This window comes from Catharus ustulatus, chromosome 10, assembly GCF_009819885.2.
Source record: "Catharus ustulatus isolate bCatUst1 chromosome 10, bCatUst1.pri.v2, whole genome shotgun sequence".
Taxonomy (NCBI): Eukaryota; Metazoa; Chordata; class Aves; order Passeriformes; family Turdidae; genus Catharus; species Catharus ustulatus.
In genome coordinates this window covers 12570744-12588436 of record NC_046230.1, presented here as the reverse complement: position 1 = coordinate 12588436, position 17693 = coordinate 12570744, and the positions used below count along the sequence as shown (strand labels likewise).

Sequence of the window (17693 nt, the reverse complement as noted above, 5' to 3'; positions counted from 1 at the left end):
GGAAGGGTGTGAGAGCAGTTACCAGGGCAGGCATCGTGGAACCACAATAGATCAGAAGCACAGGAGAGGGAAAAGGAACAGAACACCTCTGTGTGCACTAAACCAGTGACTTTATTGTGATAAACCAGAGCTGTAGCAGAGCTGTGAGCTTTGTCAAATTAGGCACTGCACAAAGTTTGAGTTTCGCCCCTTTTTCAGTGCACTGTTGTAGTTACATGAGTAAAAGCTTAGCTGGAAGTGACAGCACAGCCAGAGCATGGTTAGAGCAAGGCAGCACTGAGCCCCCTGAGCCAGCGAGACCAAACTCCCTGAGGGGTCAGGATGGCTGAGGGTGCTGTCAGGAACAAACAGCCCACTGTGGCTCTGAGCTTCAGCCTCTCTGATGGATGTCTCAGCAAGCTGCCTGCTACCTGCCTTGTCAAACGTATTCCTGCACCAACACAGAAGAGCAGAAATAGCTCCCTCACTTCTTGTTAGATGTCCACGGCCACAACACCCCTGTCCAGATTAATAAGTCATTACTAATTTAGAAAAGCACAGCTCATATAGCTCCTTACATACATCCTGCTCTGCAGAGGCAGCCAGCAGCAGGACATTTCCAACACCACCTGTGCAGCCTGGCTCACAACCTGGCACAGAAACACGGGTGGTCTCCAGACACCAACTGCAGCCTGCTGACACTGCACGTCCAGCTGTACTTACAGGGACTTGGAAATGTATAATGCTATGTTAGTAAGTAAAACCCCTATTTAGGCTAACTCAAAGCAGCTTTTAATCTTTGCTAATGAAAATCTGCAGTTATGATCCTAAGTCTTTTTCCAAATACCTCTGCAGCTTTGGGTGCAATCCAACACTCGCTGACTTGAAAGAAAAAAATCTGGCTGTAGAAGGCCACTCCTGCCGACAATCCTGTACCAGCTGCAGAGGCTGCCCAACAGAGGAAGGGTCCAAAATCCAGCAGGGGCTGCCCTGACCAACCCACTGCTCCCACTGTGCTTGCACAGCCTCCTGCACACACCCTGAGCAGGGCAGAGCTGGCCTCAAGCTCTCCATCCAGCTGTGCCAGGGGATGAGGAGCCCACAGTCTTCCTCGAAGCACTGCTGTCTCAGCTTGAGTGCTCCTCAGATAGCTCTTCCTCTTCTCTTCCTCTTCTCTTGGAACTTCTCAAGGAACCACAGCCTCAGATTCCAGAGTTTCTATAGCAGTGTAAGTTGCCCACCTGTGAGCTGAGGAAAGATTGATCAAATTTGTCGTGGTTTTACTCTTTAGCCAGAGCAGACGAGGCTCCAAGCAAAATAATCTGCAGCCTGGAGGGACCACTTGGCACTCGAGTTCACTTCATAAGCATCTCTTTTGCCAGCTTGTCTGAGCTAGAAAGAGCAAGCCTGGACATGACAGCTGAGGGGAATGAGCAGGTTAGGAAGCACTAATGGCTGTTGTTCACTTCCAGGCTCCCCCACACCAGAGAGAGCTGAGTAATGACTTTTGACTAGAGCGACATGAATGCATCTGTGGCTTTCCCTGCTGTGCAGCCCCAAGGCTGCCTCGCCTGGAGCAGAGTGTGGCACGGGCTGGCTCTGCTGCTGGGCTCAGGTAATTTCCCTTACTCGGGAAGATGTCAGTGCAGTCTGTAAAGTAAGTTCAGAACTGGCAGCTCTGCAGAGCAGGCTGAGAAGGGCAGCAGTGCTTGGAGGCTGTCAGTGCAGGGACACACTGACATGGGGAGAGGTCCCGAGCTCCTGGCTGGGGCTGAGCCTCTTGGGTGCGAACACTGACAAGTAAACCACCGAATGCCATTTCAATTTTATGTCACAATTAGACAGACAGTGACAGGGAGGAAAGCTGTCTCTCAAAGGAAGACCCCAGGTCAGCAGGAGACAGAGCCGTGCTCATGCAGCAGAGCTGCTGCTCCAGCCTGGGCGCTCAGCCCTGGGGTGAGGTTTGAGCAGCCCAAAGAAGCCCATGGAATGAGGGCTGGGGGCACTGTGCCTCTTGCCAGCTCCTCATCAGTGAGCAGACTGCCCCACAAAAGCAAACCCCAGCAGCCTGAGCAGGCAGAGAGTGCTGCCGGGTCTGGTGCTGATTTACAAACTCAGCTGTTCTGGGTTAAGCAGTCGCATATGGGAACTTGTTGGGAGCTTCCTTGAAGTAAGCCCTAAAGTAAGTTACATCTTTATGGGAAAATGTTTAAAAATAAAACCATATGAAGAAGCATGCAGGAGTACAGGCTGGAAGGGGAAAGACAGCTCTGTTTTTATTTTGCTGTAGCTCACTGTCTGCATCTGGTAAACAAGGAGAGGATGAAGCAACTACTAAAAGTGAAGTTACCATTTCAGGGGTGAAGAAAATGGAGATTATTCCAAACTTACCTTCAAAGATTTTTATTGATCGTAGGGATTTTTTCCCCCTACTCCTTATGGGTAGCAGAGCTATAGTTTTTTGTCTTTGTTTCTGTTTCTCCAGTTGTGAGCATTTATTATAGCAAGGACAGGCAGTGGAAATAGCATAAGCTGGAGTTATCATCACTCTCCTGTGACCATGAGTATTTCTGTATTTGGTTTTCATCTCTGCTAGATCAGAGCAGATCCTTTATGTGGGATGGTGATTCCAACAAGGTCATGGCTCTGAAGAAATGTTTCAGTGCAAATGGAATCATTTTTTTGACTACTAGAAAAATTTTGCATAGAAATGTGACTCGAGCACAGCTGCACTGTCAGTAGGAGAAAATCTGTGATGCAGGGTCCTAGCAGAGTCCATCAAATGTGAGCTGTATGTGAAGGACAGAAATTCATACAGTGTGCTCTTACCCTGGTTCTGAGGGAGCAGTCAGTGATTTTGGCTGGGCTGCAGTTGCAGTTTGCAAGGGAGTTGACAGAGGTTTCTCAGGAATGAAGGGCTTGTGGTCCATGGAAAATTGTTTAATGGTGGCAAAGAAATGTTTAAAGTTGGGAAAGAAATGGCTTCTACTGGGGAGGCCCAGACCTTCCCTTAGTGTAGTCTGATTTCCCATCTTTCACACCTCTAGGAAAAGGTCTGTGAATATCAGTTTACAGTAGGAAAAATTAATATTACCTACTTATAGCCTCTGTTCTTTCCCAGTGTGTTTTGCCACAAGATTTGGAGTATTTTCACAATCAGCAAGGGTAAAGGAAAACATTTGGAGAAATTGGCAGAAACATGCTAACAGTTTAGCAGGAAGCTGAGCACTCTATTTCCATGGAAGTGTATAAACTGAGATCTTTCCATAAGTAGGAGGAAATGAAGCTTGTGTTTTGTGGGTTTTAAAAATAAGTTGCTGTATCTACCACATATTGCATTAAAATAAAAAAGTCAAGGAAGCTAAAGTTACTCACATATGCCCAAACTGGCACACTCAATTTCATCTATAAATACCTGGAACTGATACATCCATTGATAGGTAAATGGTATCATTGTCCTCTTAGGTTTGTATGGCTCAGTGGTCCCATTTTAAATTCTGTCTTCTAATTTTAATGAGGGTTCAGCCTTCAGAGATCTGCAAATCTCCCAGAGGGGAAGCAGGGCTGGGAGGATGTGAGAACAGAGGAGCTCAAGAGCTTCAGCTGCTTGGCTGGGCTGCTCCTGCTTCCACAGCATTCTCAGCAGCCTGGAGGAATCCTGCAGAATGCAGATTTCTCTATATCTTTGAAAAATAAAACACAGCAACAAAAAAATCTTTTCATTCAAGAATCAGTTCAATTACTTTGATGCAACTGTTCACTATTAATCACATTCTATATTTTAGTCTCTTTTTTAATTTATCAGTATTTTTCTTTTTTATAGCATTCATATATTTTCTGGTTTAACTTGTGTTGATGGTCATCACTTATCAGCCAGTTTTTGAGACTACATTTTTTCCAGTGAACAGAAGTTCTACTTTTGTTTGTCCTCAGTCATGAGTCCTCTCAGGTCTGACCTTATTCCTTTTCTTTCAGCATTCTGGATGGATATTCCTTGTGTGAACACATAAATTTCAGCCTTGGATGAATGTTGAATATGGTAATTTTAATTTCTGTAGTCACAGTTCATTAGCTAACCATAGTTTCATCCCAATATTCTACTTTATCATCTTTACAAAAAACTGTTGGCATATATTACATTAAATTTTTAGGCTTAGAGTTCTTTAATTTTTTTACCATCCTACTGCTTAACAGTTCTGTTTAGTTTCTTTTTTCTGTCTACTTTTTTTCTATTTACTTAACTAATTCTTTTGGAATGCGTTTTAAATTGAATTTGAAAATTCAAACTGCATTTTTATTTTGACAAACTTTGCTCTATTAATTAGGTCTTTGTCCATTGAAACCTGATTATTTTTCAGCCTTTCTCTGAAATCTAATTTAAACAAGACTTATAAAAGCAGTAGTACTATCATTCTCCATACATTTGTCAAAAATCTGCACTTTTTGTACAGAAGCAGCAGAACATATTTTTGTTTTGAAAATGAAAATCAATAGAATTTTATCAGAAGCAGGTAGCTCTACAAAGGAGACCTGGGAACTAAAAGCTTTTTTATATCTAATTGGTGGAGACCATTTCATGAAAATTAATTATAAATGGAAGAAATATAAGCAACCTTAGTATTTTAATCTTGTTAATGATTAAGGGCATTTAAAACTTTTACACATTGGAATGAAGACAAATTTTAAACAGCAGAGCTTTCTAAATACAAATTTGAAGCTCTTGAAAACAATCCTCTCAGTTGTCTAATTCCTAATTATTCTTGCAAGTGTTTTCTAAAGGATTTTGTGAAAGGTGAAAATAATTGCTGATATCACACTCAGAAACCGAGAGGTGCAAAATAGGTTTGTATAAACTGATGCTGCATCGATTTTGTTTGGGTACACATATAAAAAAAATTTCTAAGAATGTCATTAATTTTCCTACAAAAAATTACCTCATCTAGATTTATGCATATAAACACCAAAAGGCCATAAATTTTCTCTTGTGATAAACACTCAGTATAGGAAATACTTATTATTTTCAAACATAAATCATAAAAAATATTTTATGCCTGAGAAATGGACTCTGAATTTGGGTGCCAAATGACTCACACCAAAATCCTTCCATCTGCAAAGGTTTTATTCACTTTTATACCTGCAAGAGCCTGGGGAGAGAGGCAAGGTTTGAGGTTGGTGACTTCACTGAGCAGTGAGACAGATGTAAGCAGAGACACCAAAATAGCCCCTCTTTACTGACCACGCAGCTCCCTCTGAGCAGTGTTTGTTTTCATCTCCCAGGTGCTGTCTGAGGACACGAGTTCTGTCCCTGCATGGCCTCTCATGGCCCTACCAGTGTCCTCCAGCTGGGAGACAAAGGTGTGCATTCAGGCCCTGGACCTTCCCTCTGGCACTGGTGACCACAAGGAGCAGGGAAAAGCTCTTCAGCACCACCCAGACTCGGGGAGCCTTGCACTCCTCTCCCTGTGCCTGGGAGGAATGCTGCAGGAAAGGGAAGGAGGGATTTCACACAGAACTGTCTGTGCACAAACACACCTGATATTCTCCTTAACAAGTTTGTGGTTTACAGCTCTGATGAACTGCTGGGGTAGATGTTAAAATACAAGAGGAAAGTCTTTAGAAATCAAGTCTCCTAAAAAAGGCCCAGTAGAAAAGTCAACAACGCAGATCTAGCTGCAGGCATCTGCCCAAAGTATGGGACAAAAAAGGGGATGGAAGGAAAAATTCTTGTCAAGACAGAGAAAGAGATCTGTGAATTGCTTCTGTCCTTAGAAAGACTTTTCCCTTCTCATGCCATGGCCCATGCCATAACACCACGACATTTCTCACACTATACCTGAGGTAATGGGACACTCACCTCATCTGAAGCCTCTCAATATTACTTCAGTCTTAATTCCTTGATTGGACTTCAGTCCCAATGCTGAATTCACTTTCTGTGGGCCTGTGTAATTTCAGCAATTTCAGTGGAGCTGAATCCCAGTTCAGCAAACTACAAACTGATGGATATTATCTTTATTGGCACCACAGAGAGCTTTTGCCTTTTTATTTTCATGAAATATATAACATAGAAATATTGCCATATTTATAGTAGAGTCATAAGGACTCTCCTGCTCTTTTACTTAATATCACATTGGTAAAGAGCATCCAAGACAATCCATTTCACTGACAGCTTTTTCACTTATACATGAGTCTGCTACCATTTTACTGCAGGATTCATAGCCAATGTTTGTTATCCAAAGTCTGGTCTGCCAAGTTATTTTCCTTCTCACTTAGATGTTTGCCTCCACTCTGCTGACCTGTACTTACACATGTGTTTTTTTCTGCACCATAAAATGTGCTGGTCTCAGGAGCCAGTGCATCAGCTTTTACATAAACATCTTTGTTCCCTCCTAGCCCTATTCTGTTTTGGCATTATCATGTGGTGTTGCTGCTCTGACACTTATGAAAGGTTAATCACTATGACAACCCAGGTATCAAGCAGAAATATTAACCAGCCTATTGCCTGCTCATGCATTCACTAATTATACATAACGTGGGGACTTTTTATATAACAGCTATGCTTCACTAATCCCTGCCCAGCATTTCAGGGAGAGTGGAGAGAAAATGCTGTACAGAGCAGTGGATTTCTTCAGGTTTAGCTTGGCATGCACTCAGTCATGGCCCATCCTTTAGAAATCCAGGCACAGAGATGATGATAATTTTTGAAACCTTATCCATGATTTTTGTGTTTCAAAGCAGCCTGGAAAACATTTACAGCCTGCTTGGGTTATGGAGCACTGCCAGTTTTAGTTGGTTACTCCTGTCCAGTGAGATCCAGGCATCTGCATTGGGAAAAAACTGCTCAGATACAGCCAAGGCAATGTGTTTAACCTGATGAGATCTAGGGACTTAAAGACAGATTGGTTTAATCATGAGTTTAATGATCAGAGTACCAAGGTGATGGGTAATCCATCTTTCAAAAAGAGTGGTCTGGGAGCAGATTGTAAATCAACCCGGATAAAAATTTTGTTGTGAAGCAAGAAAGTAACTATCTTCAGGTGACACTGTGACATTGATGCCTGGGGCAAAGATAGAGAGCAGAAACAACAGAAACTGCAGCGTGGTGATTTCTGCAGGAGTACATAGGTCCAATACCTGCAGCAGTTTCTGATCTGAGGAAAGCAGATCCTTAAGAACAAAGTGTGGATCACAGAGATTAATGAGTTGGCAGATCAGCAGAAGAAGCTGCAGGCTTAAAGAAAGATGAAATTATAAAATGAGCAGTGGTACATAACATACAAAACCACAGGCAAGGATTAAAATAAGGATAGCAAATCTATCTAAAGGGCATTCCTGTCTCTGAGCAGCAAACACCTTCCATCTTTTTGGAAGGTTTCCTCAGCAAAAATATTGCATCTAACTGGAGCAGGAGTGGCCAAGAACGGGAAGATACAACAAAAATGTGTGAAGGAGGCACCAGCCTGCCCTGGGAAGGAGTGGCTCAGGCAGTCCATGAGTGGTTAATGACAGAGATGCTCCTACCCCAAGGAAACCCAGGGAAGCCTGGCAGTGGTACCTGCCTGGATGCTTGTTTAGCCACATGGCAGAGTGTGTGTTGTGTGTGTGACAGTGGGGATGCCACCAGGGAGCTGCAGTGCTGGTTTTCCTCCTGGGAATCCCTGCCTGGCCCGGGTTCAGGTGCCTGAGGGAGCAGTGCACATGTGCAGGCTTGGTGTGCTTTGGCCAAATACAACAGTGTGATGCTCTGAAAGCAAATCCTGCTCAAGAGAGACAATTTCATGGCTAAAATAAGGAATTATTTTCAAAGCAAAAAGTAACCATTAAATTTTCATGGGCTATATAAAGATGTGCTGAAGGACAAAGGAAAATTCGAGTCTTCTGGCATGATATTCTCTAGGCAACCTATCTTGCTGCAGTTTGGTGATAGTATTATAACTGTGTCTTTGTAGCCATTTTGAGCATAAAATAATAGCAGCAGGAATAACCCATTAAGTGATTGATATCTCCTCAGTAATTTTTTCTTTTCTCCCACGGAAATTGCTCAGTGGGCACATCTGGCTCTAGAGAGAAAAGCAAGACCTAAGGAGGGAGGATGTTAAGAGTCAACTTGGTCTTTATTAGGTAGTGGGGACCTACTAGTAACTACAGCATTGTTATTGTTTTGAAGTATTAAAAGGTATTTGGAAAAAGTTGGAAATGCAATATTAAAACATGACAGCCTTTTTTGATAGCTTTGCTTAACAAACAGAAGGAAAACATGGAGGAGCTACTATGAAGATAAAACATCATACCTGGAAAATGAGAAGGAAGAAGTCAGGGTGAAAAAGAAAATAAAAGGTAAGAAACAAGGATTTTATAGTCATTTGTGTTCAGCTTGTCTGCAATAATCCCAAGCAGAAAATCCCAGGAGCAATTTTTCCAGCAGATTAATACAAATCCTTATTTCAAGCTGCTTCATTTTTCAGAGCCTTATGTTTTTTTAAACTGTCTTTTTTCTTTCTGGCTGTACAGCAAATATTGCTTCCTCTAAAAGCCTACAGCATTAGCTGGAGTAAGGGAAGGTGATTCCAAATAGTGCAATCCTCCCTTTGCAATCCGTGGTGCATGAGAAGAATGTGTCTGCAATGCCAGAAGGGAGCCAGGGCAGGTCTGGGTGCAGCAGGGGTGGTGGGAAGGAGCAGGAGAGAAGTGTGGGTTTGGTCACCATGATTAGATCAATACCTAATGACCATGGCAGCATTTGCTACTGTGAGAAATAGAAGTTTGCAGGAGCAGATTTCAAGTTTGATGTTCAGTAAAAACCTACTAGCTGTTTCAGGTTTCAGACAGAAATTTATTGAAGCTGCATTTCACAACTTAGTCTGTGATTCAGCCCTTAAAAAAGGAGTCAGATTTTTTCATTTTTATGAAAAAATGTGATTTTGTCTGATTTTATTGTAATTTATTCCAATGATCACAGCATTTTTAAAAAAGACTATTGTTGTTTTCTTTGGTATTTCAGAACTTCCCAAACTGTAAAAAAGACATTGAAAGGGCTAAACTAATGAAGAACTCAACTATTAAGCTAGAACTATGTCAGATTTCTTCCAAACCGAGAAATGGTTATTGCCAAAGATTTATAATATCTAGTGCTAAGGTTTACAATAAATTCAAGAGAATGTATTAGATCCTTGCAAACAGCTACATTTTTTTTCTGTCTGAATCCTGTTTTGATAGAATAAGAAATCTGGATTGCTCTACCCCAGCTCCTCTCTACTGGCTGATATTTAAACCTGTGTTTAGTTAATCTACATATCTAAACTGAATACCAGTAGCTCCACTAAATGGTATAATCAATTCTGTAAACATATTTTCTAGGTTAAAACCCAGAATTTACTCCTTGCTCCCATAGTTACTTTCTTGCAGTATCTGTGTCCATTTTGAGTGACATCTGGAAGCACACAGAGTGAACATGAGGACTGGATATCTCACCAAAATTGGGTTCACTGTTACTATAATGTTACCATTAAGGCTCAAAGTCCTAATATAAGGTCCCCAAATAGTAATATTACCATTATAATGTATTAATATTACAGTAAAATAGTATATTTATGGTTTCACAGTCCTCATTTTGATATAAGCTAAAACACTGTTGAGTATGGTGGCTTTGATCTATGTCCAGGTAGCTTAGCAATTGGATACAGACTTCTGACCAGTCAAAACACAACAGTCTTTATTTTAAGGGTAGAGAACAGACTCCAAATGAGCTCCTTCCAGGGGCAGTTATTGCTAAAGTCATAAAACTGTGTGAGCTTTGCAGCAGAACACACATAAAGGTATATCAGAGGGTGTTTTACACAAAAAACAAATCATATCACACACAATATATTTTTGAAAGTAGGTTAAATGTGCTTTACAAAGCCACAAAAAATGACCAAGTGTTAAAATAGCAGAAATGCAGCGCATGTGGTGATGATTTTTAACACATAAATGAGATCAGACAAGTAAGTATTTGGCGAAAATCTGTGAAAGCTTCTAAGTTGAAGCAGAAGGATGATTCTGTGCCAGCTTGAAATGGACATCTATTTCTACACAGCTATTTCTTTGATGCATATAGAAAGCCATATTTGACACCTTATTTAAAAGATTCCACTCTGTATGAAACAATTCTGTACTAAGTGGAAAATGGTTTAAAGTGCACACTCGACTTTTCTATTGGAACAACGATTTCAGCAGATGGTTGAAATTTTGATTTCTTTGATTTCCATACCCAAAGGCAGCTGAGGAACCATTCCACAGTTCAACATTATTTGAAGGCAATGTGAGCCCTTCCACAGATTTGGGATAACAATCAAAATTTTATTTAAATGTAAGCTATTTTCATATTTCATTGATTTTAGATCCATCCATGATTTCTTTTTCCAATACCAATCAGAGAACTCAAACCAAAGAGCAGATTTCCTTTCTTACATCTCACTTCTCACACTCAGGTATTGCCATATTTTTTTTGCCTTGTCAATAGTTTCTGAGATGCTCTCAGACACAATTATAAAGTCAATTGACCTCCTCAGGAGAATGCTGAATTCAGGAGAGCTGTGGTTCAAGTGATGCCAACAGAACAGTGACACTTAAAGTTGGATGCACCCAGTCTTGGAGTAAACAGTGGGGCCTCTAAGGTCATTCATTTCATATGTGGAAACCCATGGAAATGAAGACACCCCTGTTTCCTGTTAAATTTTTAACTGTATGGCAGAGCAGCTCTAATAAATGGTTTTCTGTGAAACCTTGGGCCACAATTCTATTAACATAGATCCTGCGAGTTGCTGCAATGTTGATGGTCTCTCTGTTGTGAGAGTGTAATGGAAGTCCTCCCACCATGCAAGTCTTTCTTTCAGGCTATTGTGCAGGATATCGAACAAGCCAGCACAGGGCTCTTTCAATTTTCTAGGAACTTTCTGCATAAAAATCTCCTCTATTTACAAGAACACAATTTAATTTTTTTTTTTTCGAATTTGAAATTAGTAGGAAGGAGTGAGTAAAATAAATGTTTCAATCATAACTTCCCAGGAGGAAAAACATGAAAAGTACTAGGGGAAAAAATTTGAAAGAGTTGTAGTAGTTTTTTTTTTTATTTACACATAATTTAAATTTTTTAAAAGTTTCTTATTTCTTATATGTGCACATGTTCCTGGTTTTTGCTTTCTCTCAACAAAAATGATGAAATTTATATAACAAAAATTTATGAAAAATTAAAAGAATGACACAAATCACATTCTTATTATAGGAAGGGCTTCCACTTCTATTTTTATGTTTTTGAAAGTGAGGGAAACCAATGAGCCCAATCCCTGGTGATAATATATTGGCATTACTAGGAATGCTGTCCACTGATGGGAACACAATGCTCCAATAAATATCTCGTACTTCCCAGAGGGGCCCCCTGATTTCCAGTGGTAGCTGAACCTTGGCTGCTGCTGACCTTTTCTCCTTTCTTTAGCCTTGGTCACAATGGGACTTCCATACAAAATCCTGTGAGGGTACTACGGAGAACTTTCTTTTCCATACTTGAAGAAACATCAAAGGAGTGACTGGGTTTATTCTGCTAAAGTGGTAAAACCTGCCTGAAAATGTCTTGGCACATATAGGAATAATTTATTTTGTTCCAGTTAACATGTGGAGCTATTTGCATTGTAGTGCATATTCATTTAGCTGTCATCACTGTGGGTGGGTCTCCATTTTCCACTCTGTCTGAGCAGGGATTTGGTAGAAGACAGTTCCTACAGGAACATAGGAAAATCTGATCTATGGCAGCCATAAAAACAGGCAAGGTGGAAAACGGTTTTACCTACAAGTATTGATATTTCTTTGCACACTTCAATCCCTGTTGAGCAATTGCTCATAAAAAGGAAATGCTTTGGTTAAGCTGGCAAAGATTAGAAATGCCACATACTACATACCCCAGGCAGCATTTCTGCCTGGAATGCAGGTGCCCATAAATGATAAATATGACACAGTAAATAGATGGCAGAAAAATCAGAAATGTGAAGATCCTATGTCCTGAAATGAAATAGAACTGGAATTTTGTAGTAAGAGATGGCAATATAACAACAGAAGCACTGAAGTAATACCTTTTTTTTTTTTTTCTGAAGGTTCAGACAGTTTTCTACTCACTTTATTTTAGATTTTACATTTTAGAGGTCCAGAAAATTGCAGGAAAATAGTTTCTAGTTTTGGTGTGGTTTTGTCTTTTGGAATAGGTGTTCCAAACAACATGAAGCATTATTTGCTAAATGTATGTGGCCAATAGAGGTCCACAGGATATTTTCATTCCTCCCATAATGACATCACTTCTCTGCAAGCCTTCTATATAAACACCTCACTGCTTGGAAGAACATTTATTTTTGTATTCTGTATTCTTTGCTTTATGTTACTTGTGTGGCTGAAAATTTTCTCTGAACAAAGCAAATTACAAAGTGTCACTGGAATGGCCAAATTCCAGGGAGAAGGCCCCCAAATCACAGACTGAGAACAACCACAAAATGTTGACTAAAAAATTGCAGAAAAGTACTACCTTTTCTATTCTAGAATAAGCACTACTGTGCTAAGGAAAGGTGGGGAGCAGAGGAATGTAGGATTCATCCTGCCATCAAACAGTTCCAGCCTCAGTGTTAAGCCCTGTTCCACAAACACATTACTTTGTTAAAAAGGATTTTTCTTCTCTGCTTGAGATTCAGAGTAACATAAAGTTGAAAAGGAACCTCGTTGGGGTAAACCTAGTAATTGGGAATAAACAGCTGGGGATTGGCAAGCTCAATTACCTGTGTTTGCTCACCTACAGTCCTCAGGAAGAAAGGCAAGAGGAGCATTTGCAAACACTTACTGCCCTTTCTGCAGACTTTCTTTCTGGGTTAGTTTGAGCTCTCTTACAAAATGTTACAGTCTAATATTAGTGAGTACTGAGAGAGGTATATGAGAACAAAAATAGCTCCCAAAATTCTCTTACAGAAAAAATATTAGGAAAGCTTGCATGTATTACACTCCATTTAAGAAATATGTTAGAACAGTAATCATGAAAGTCAGTGGTATGTTTGCTTTTTCTGGGAAATATAAGTTTCAAATTCAGCTGTGTAGGTGGCACTGGCCTCTCTTTAGCTCTGTAGGATGAAAAATGCAAACTATGCACTGAAAAGATTTGCCATGTTGAGCATTTATTTTGATATCATTTTGCCTTGCATTCTTAAGCCAGAATTGTGTTTCATGTTAGACCCCTGTGAGCAGTTTTCAGACATATCACAAAGACTTTTTGGTAACTATAGGATTATTTGTGCAAAACCACCCATTGCCCCAAGGCAGAAGGCACTGGGAGCTGTGCACTGGGAGACCCCAGCACCCTGCAGACACAGCAGCTCCGTGCATTCACCTCACCAGCAAAAGGTGGGTACCCAAAAACTCTGAGGGGAGCTCTGCTTTCCTTGGCAATGCTGAGACTAGTTTAATTTACATGATGGATGGTTTTGATTGTGAGAAAGGAGATCCAAAGAGTAGCCTTGAGTTTGATTCTGAGGGATCCAAACAAGTAATAAAACAATTTATTTCTATGCCTAATTTGAAAGACCACGCCATCAGATCTAGATTAGCCTGAAATAGTGATGGAGCTTCCTGTTGGGTCTGCACCCATTTCAGATGAAACTGTGCACTCCTAGAGGCATGTGAGCTTTGACAAGGTAAAACTGATTCATTCAAGAGCAGAGGGCAAGAGGCAAGTTAGAGAAAAGCTGTCCCTCACTGAGAGCAGCATAAGCCAAAAGAAAATAATATATATCAAAAGCCAGGGGCAGACAGAGAATAACTTGGTAAGATCCAAGATAGACCCTGATTTATTTTACAGATAATGTTCTTCGGCAACTTATAGCACAATGATGAAGAAATTTTCCAGACTAGGACATAATTTTGTACCAATTTTTCAATTTGTTTAATTTTTAGCTTAGCATATTAAAATCAGAAGGAGGACAGTACTCAAAGGAGCTCCATTTTGTGTATGCTTTGCATCTAAAAGAAAGAAATTATTTTTTATGAATTGTTATATGCTTGCATGTTTCACCTATCAAACTTTATTTTAATTATTTGTCTCATTAAGCTTTTCTTGGCATATTTGCAAAAGATGTGTGCAATGCAATTATGCTGTGCCAATTTCTTCCAAAGCAGCTGATGAGAAAAACTAGCTTAACCTAAAAATACTGGTTTGGTTAATTTTAGTACTGCTTCAATGGTCCAGTCTTCATTCCAGTCCTATTGTAAAATATATAATCAGGAAGGTGTATTTTGACAGCTCTTCTGAAGCTGAGTAAAGAATAATTAAAACAAATAGTAATTAACCTGTGTCAGGGAAGGCATCATAATGTAAGTGCTGCTTCAGAGAAACTTCTGTTGTAAAATCAAAAGGGTGGACAAGGAGAAAAATAGTATTTGAGGCAAGCTGCCAGTCAAATTATGTTCAGTTTGGTTGATTTAATGTTCCTTCATCTTCCTAGTAAGAGTCATGGTCTTGAGGAACAGCTTAGGAGCTTGTAAGGAGCTATGAATACAGGATATAAAATGGAATAAAGACAACATTGCAAATTTAGGATTAGAAAAGTGAAACATATATACGTGTGTGTGTGTATATATATATATATATATACACATACATACTTAAAATGAAAACAAGATAATTAGGCTTAGTTCTGTTATTTATAAAATATGCTTTTTAGTGAATAAATTGCTAAATATACTAAGGCAGGTCAGTAAAAGCTTTAAAACGGCTGGGTAAAACCAAAGTCATGGTATGCTGTCTCAAGCAACGAGAAAAGAGATGTCTAAGACAGACCAAACATGAAATCAGAAACTACCTCAGCTAGAGAAAGTTTTCTTTTTTTCCTCCCCTGTTCTTAATAATTCCTAACATTTCTCTTTATTTTTCTATTCTCTGAGCTGATGTTCTCATGGTCTATGTATTACTGTGCAAGATGCAGTCTGCCACAATTTATAACACACCATGGTATATGTGAAATGATGATTTCTCTTTCCCTCATCTATATCATTTTACATTTATTTTGTAGAATTGTTATCTGCCATCTAAATGACCAGTTGCCCATCTCAAAGGGTTTTTTGTATTTCTTTAGTGAATCTTAAACTTCTGCTCCTACTCTCTGTTTTCTGCTCTTTTATCTTTCTCTTTTGGCATGGCTGATTTTGAGAGCCCTTTGGAAAGCCAGATATATTATATTAAGTGGATCTTCTTTATCACAGACTTTTTGTCTCCTTCAAAACAAACAAGGAATGAGGATTCATTTATGTTACGGTTTATCTATTTCAATTTTTCTTGTACTTCTGAATGATTTTTCAGGTATAGATATCAAATTCACTGTCTTGTAATTTTCGGCCCTTCTCTGGACACATATTTATCATAATTTCCATTTCTCAGCCCTCAAGTACCAAGGTGGTTTTGAGCTAGAGCTCATGAAACAGAGCCAGGTCAATTATTGCATCACAGATAAACTTTAGAATGGTTGGAGATGGTCCTGGCAGATCTGCCTCTTGCCTAGACTCATTTTCCTGATGTTTATATTGATATGCTCCTAACTATCCCTAGATATTATTTTCTACTTTGTACTCCACAGAATGAGAACCAAACTGGTACAAAGTTGGACCCTCTCATACTCTTCAGGGGAACTCTTCCCTCTGCTAATTTGACTGCACATTTTGCTACTAATGTCAATGGATTTAGGTTGCAAAATTCCAGAATTTAGTTTTCCATCTCAATAGCTGAAGAATAGAACCAACAGGAAAATCACTTTTACAGACAGAAGAACAGCAAAAGTGCTATTTTCATTTGTCTTTCTGCTTGGTATGAAAAAGAATTGTCTGCACCCACAAGCACAATACTGCAGAAATTCTAGTATTGAAAATTCATCCAACTTTTCCCTAAAAGAACATGGACTCAAGAAATTCTAGAATAGCTGGCAAGAAGAAGAGTCCCCATCTTTCATTCATCTGCCTTACTTGAGCAGTAACAGAAGGTACATAAGAGAGATCTGATCCAGCAGAATCTGTCACTGCACTTTCTTAAATCAAAAAAACCCTTCTATACATCTTAAACACAAGAGTTTTCCAAGAACTCAGAAAATATTCAGAATGCTGCACTGACTGCATGCAGTATTACAAAGGGCACTTCTTGATATAAAAAATATTATTGTTCAGCACCAGGAAACGTGAGCTACTTAGCTGTAATGCCACACTATTGGGTTTAAGGCAAAAGGAACAGTGACAATGTTTGTTTAGTATCAAAAGATTAAAACCCCCTGAGGAGAATGGAACAGTCACTGGAGTTTCTGCTGCAGGATGAGTCAGACACTGCAGCAGCAGCAGCCAAGCCCTGGCTCAGACATGGGCTGGGGGCAGGCACTGCTTGGAAAGCTGGTGAAAGCTGAGTCTGGAGCCAAGGCACGTGGAGAATTACTGTAGATTAATTTCTGTTGGTGTTGAAGGGTGCATCTGTCCTAAATCCTTTGCTTGTTATGACTCTCCTCTGCTCAAGTGAACTGGAAAGAGATAAAGATGAAAAGACATTTTACTAGGGAGATAAATACTGCTGGGATCTCTAACATCAGAAAATAATATACCTGCTCAAATGCAGGCTGGAGAACAGGTATTGTCAAAATGGTCCAGTCAGTGCAGCTTGTTACAGGTGACAGACTTCAGCATTTCCAAAGCAAGATGTATTTTTATTCTGCCATGAATTTTGGTGAAGGGATTAATTTGAAACTGATAGAAGCTCCCACATTAATTATGTATTTGTTAATATCAACAAATACTAAGTTTTATTTTCAAAAGGCCAAGCTTTTAGATAGAAAGTCAATAGAAGAGAAACAGTCAATAAAAGCAAGCTGAATTGATGTTATTTTTAAAATAAAGGCAAAAAATTGTCTGAAAACTGTATCCCAGGGATATGTGAAAATTAGTAGTTGAGATATTGTTGGACAAGTAACCCCCTCTTGTAGAGCAGAAAAGAGCAAGCAGAACAAAGTAATCTGAATGTTGAAGATTTAGGCAAAGCAACAGCTGAGGGAGAAGATGTGAGGAAGTGAAAGTTGCCAGACTTTGCAGAGGAAGTTAAGAGCACACTGCAAACCTTGGATAGCAAAATGAACGAGCAAGGGGAGATGGGAGAGTTCAGGCAATGCAGGAGGACTCCACAGGGTAGGAGCACCCTGTGCTCTCAGCAGGAACAGGAATGTAGCTTAGGGCTGCAAGGGGGTGTCAGTGGGAAATTGTGACAGGAGAGTTGGCAGTCACAAGGACCTCCAGACAGTCCCACTGGGGCATTTTGCTATCCACCCCCACAGTGATGAACAGCCTGGCACAGAACAGGATTCTAATAATTCCTTCAGATGTGGGTAAGGGGCAGATAACACCTTTTAGCTGTATAATGTGATAATGACTGAAGGAGATGGGGAAATGAGTGCAAGAGAAAATTAGGTGATGGCTGCCCCAGGCAGGGACAGGGAAACAAAGGGGGACAGAGACAGAAACGAAGATCCAAAAAGAAGAGGGCTTGAAAAACAGAACTGAGAATGCCAGAGCAATCCAGCAGTCCACTCTGTCTCTAAAACCCCAGAGTGGTAACTGTGTGAGCTAGATTTGAAATAAGGCTGAGAAATGTGGCTGTGCTGTGCTGGGAGTGCAGCAGGGGAGGGGAGCTG

At 40.0% G+C, this 17693-nt stretch overlaps 1 long non-coding RNA gene across 3 annotated transcripts in view; it reads right to left on the bottom strand.

The window, feature by feature from the left end:
- Positions 1-13141: 13141 nt before the first annotated feature.
- LOC117000981 overlaps positions 13142-17693 on the bottom strand; it is a 31337-nt gene continuing 26785 nt past the window's right edge. For all 3 annotated transcript variants that reach the window (XR_004418885.2, XR_004418883.2, XR_004418887.2), the window contains one exon: positions 13142-16532. This is a non-coding gene — a long non-coding RNA (uncharacterized LOC117000981). The remainder of the gene's footprint in view (positions 16533-17693) is intronic.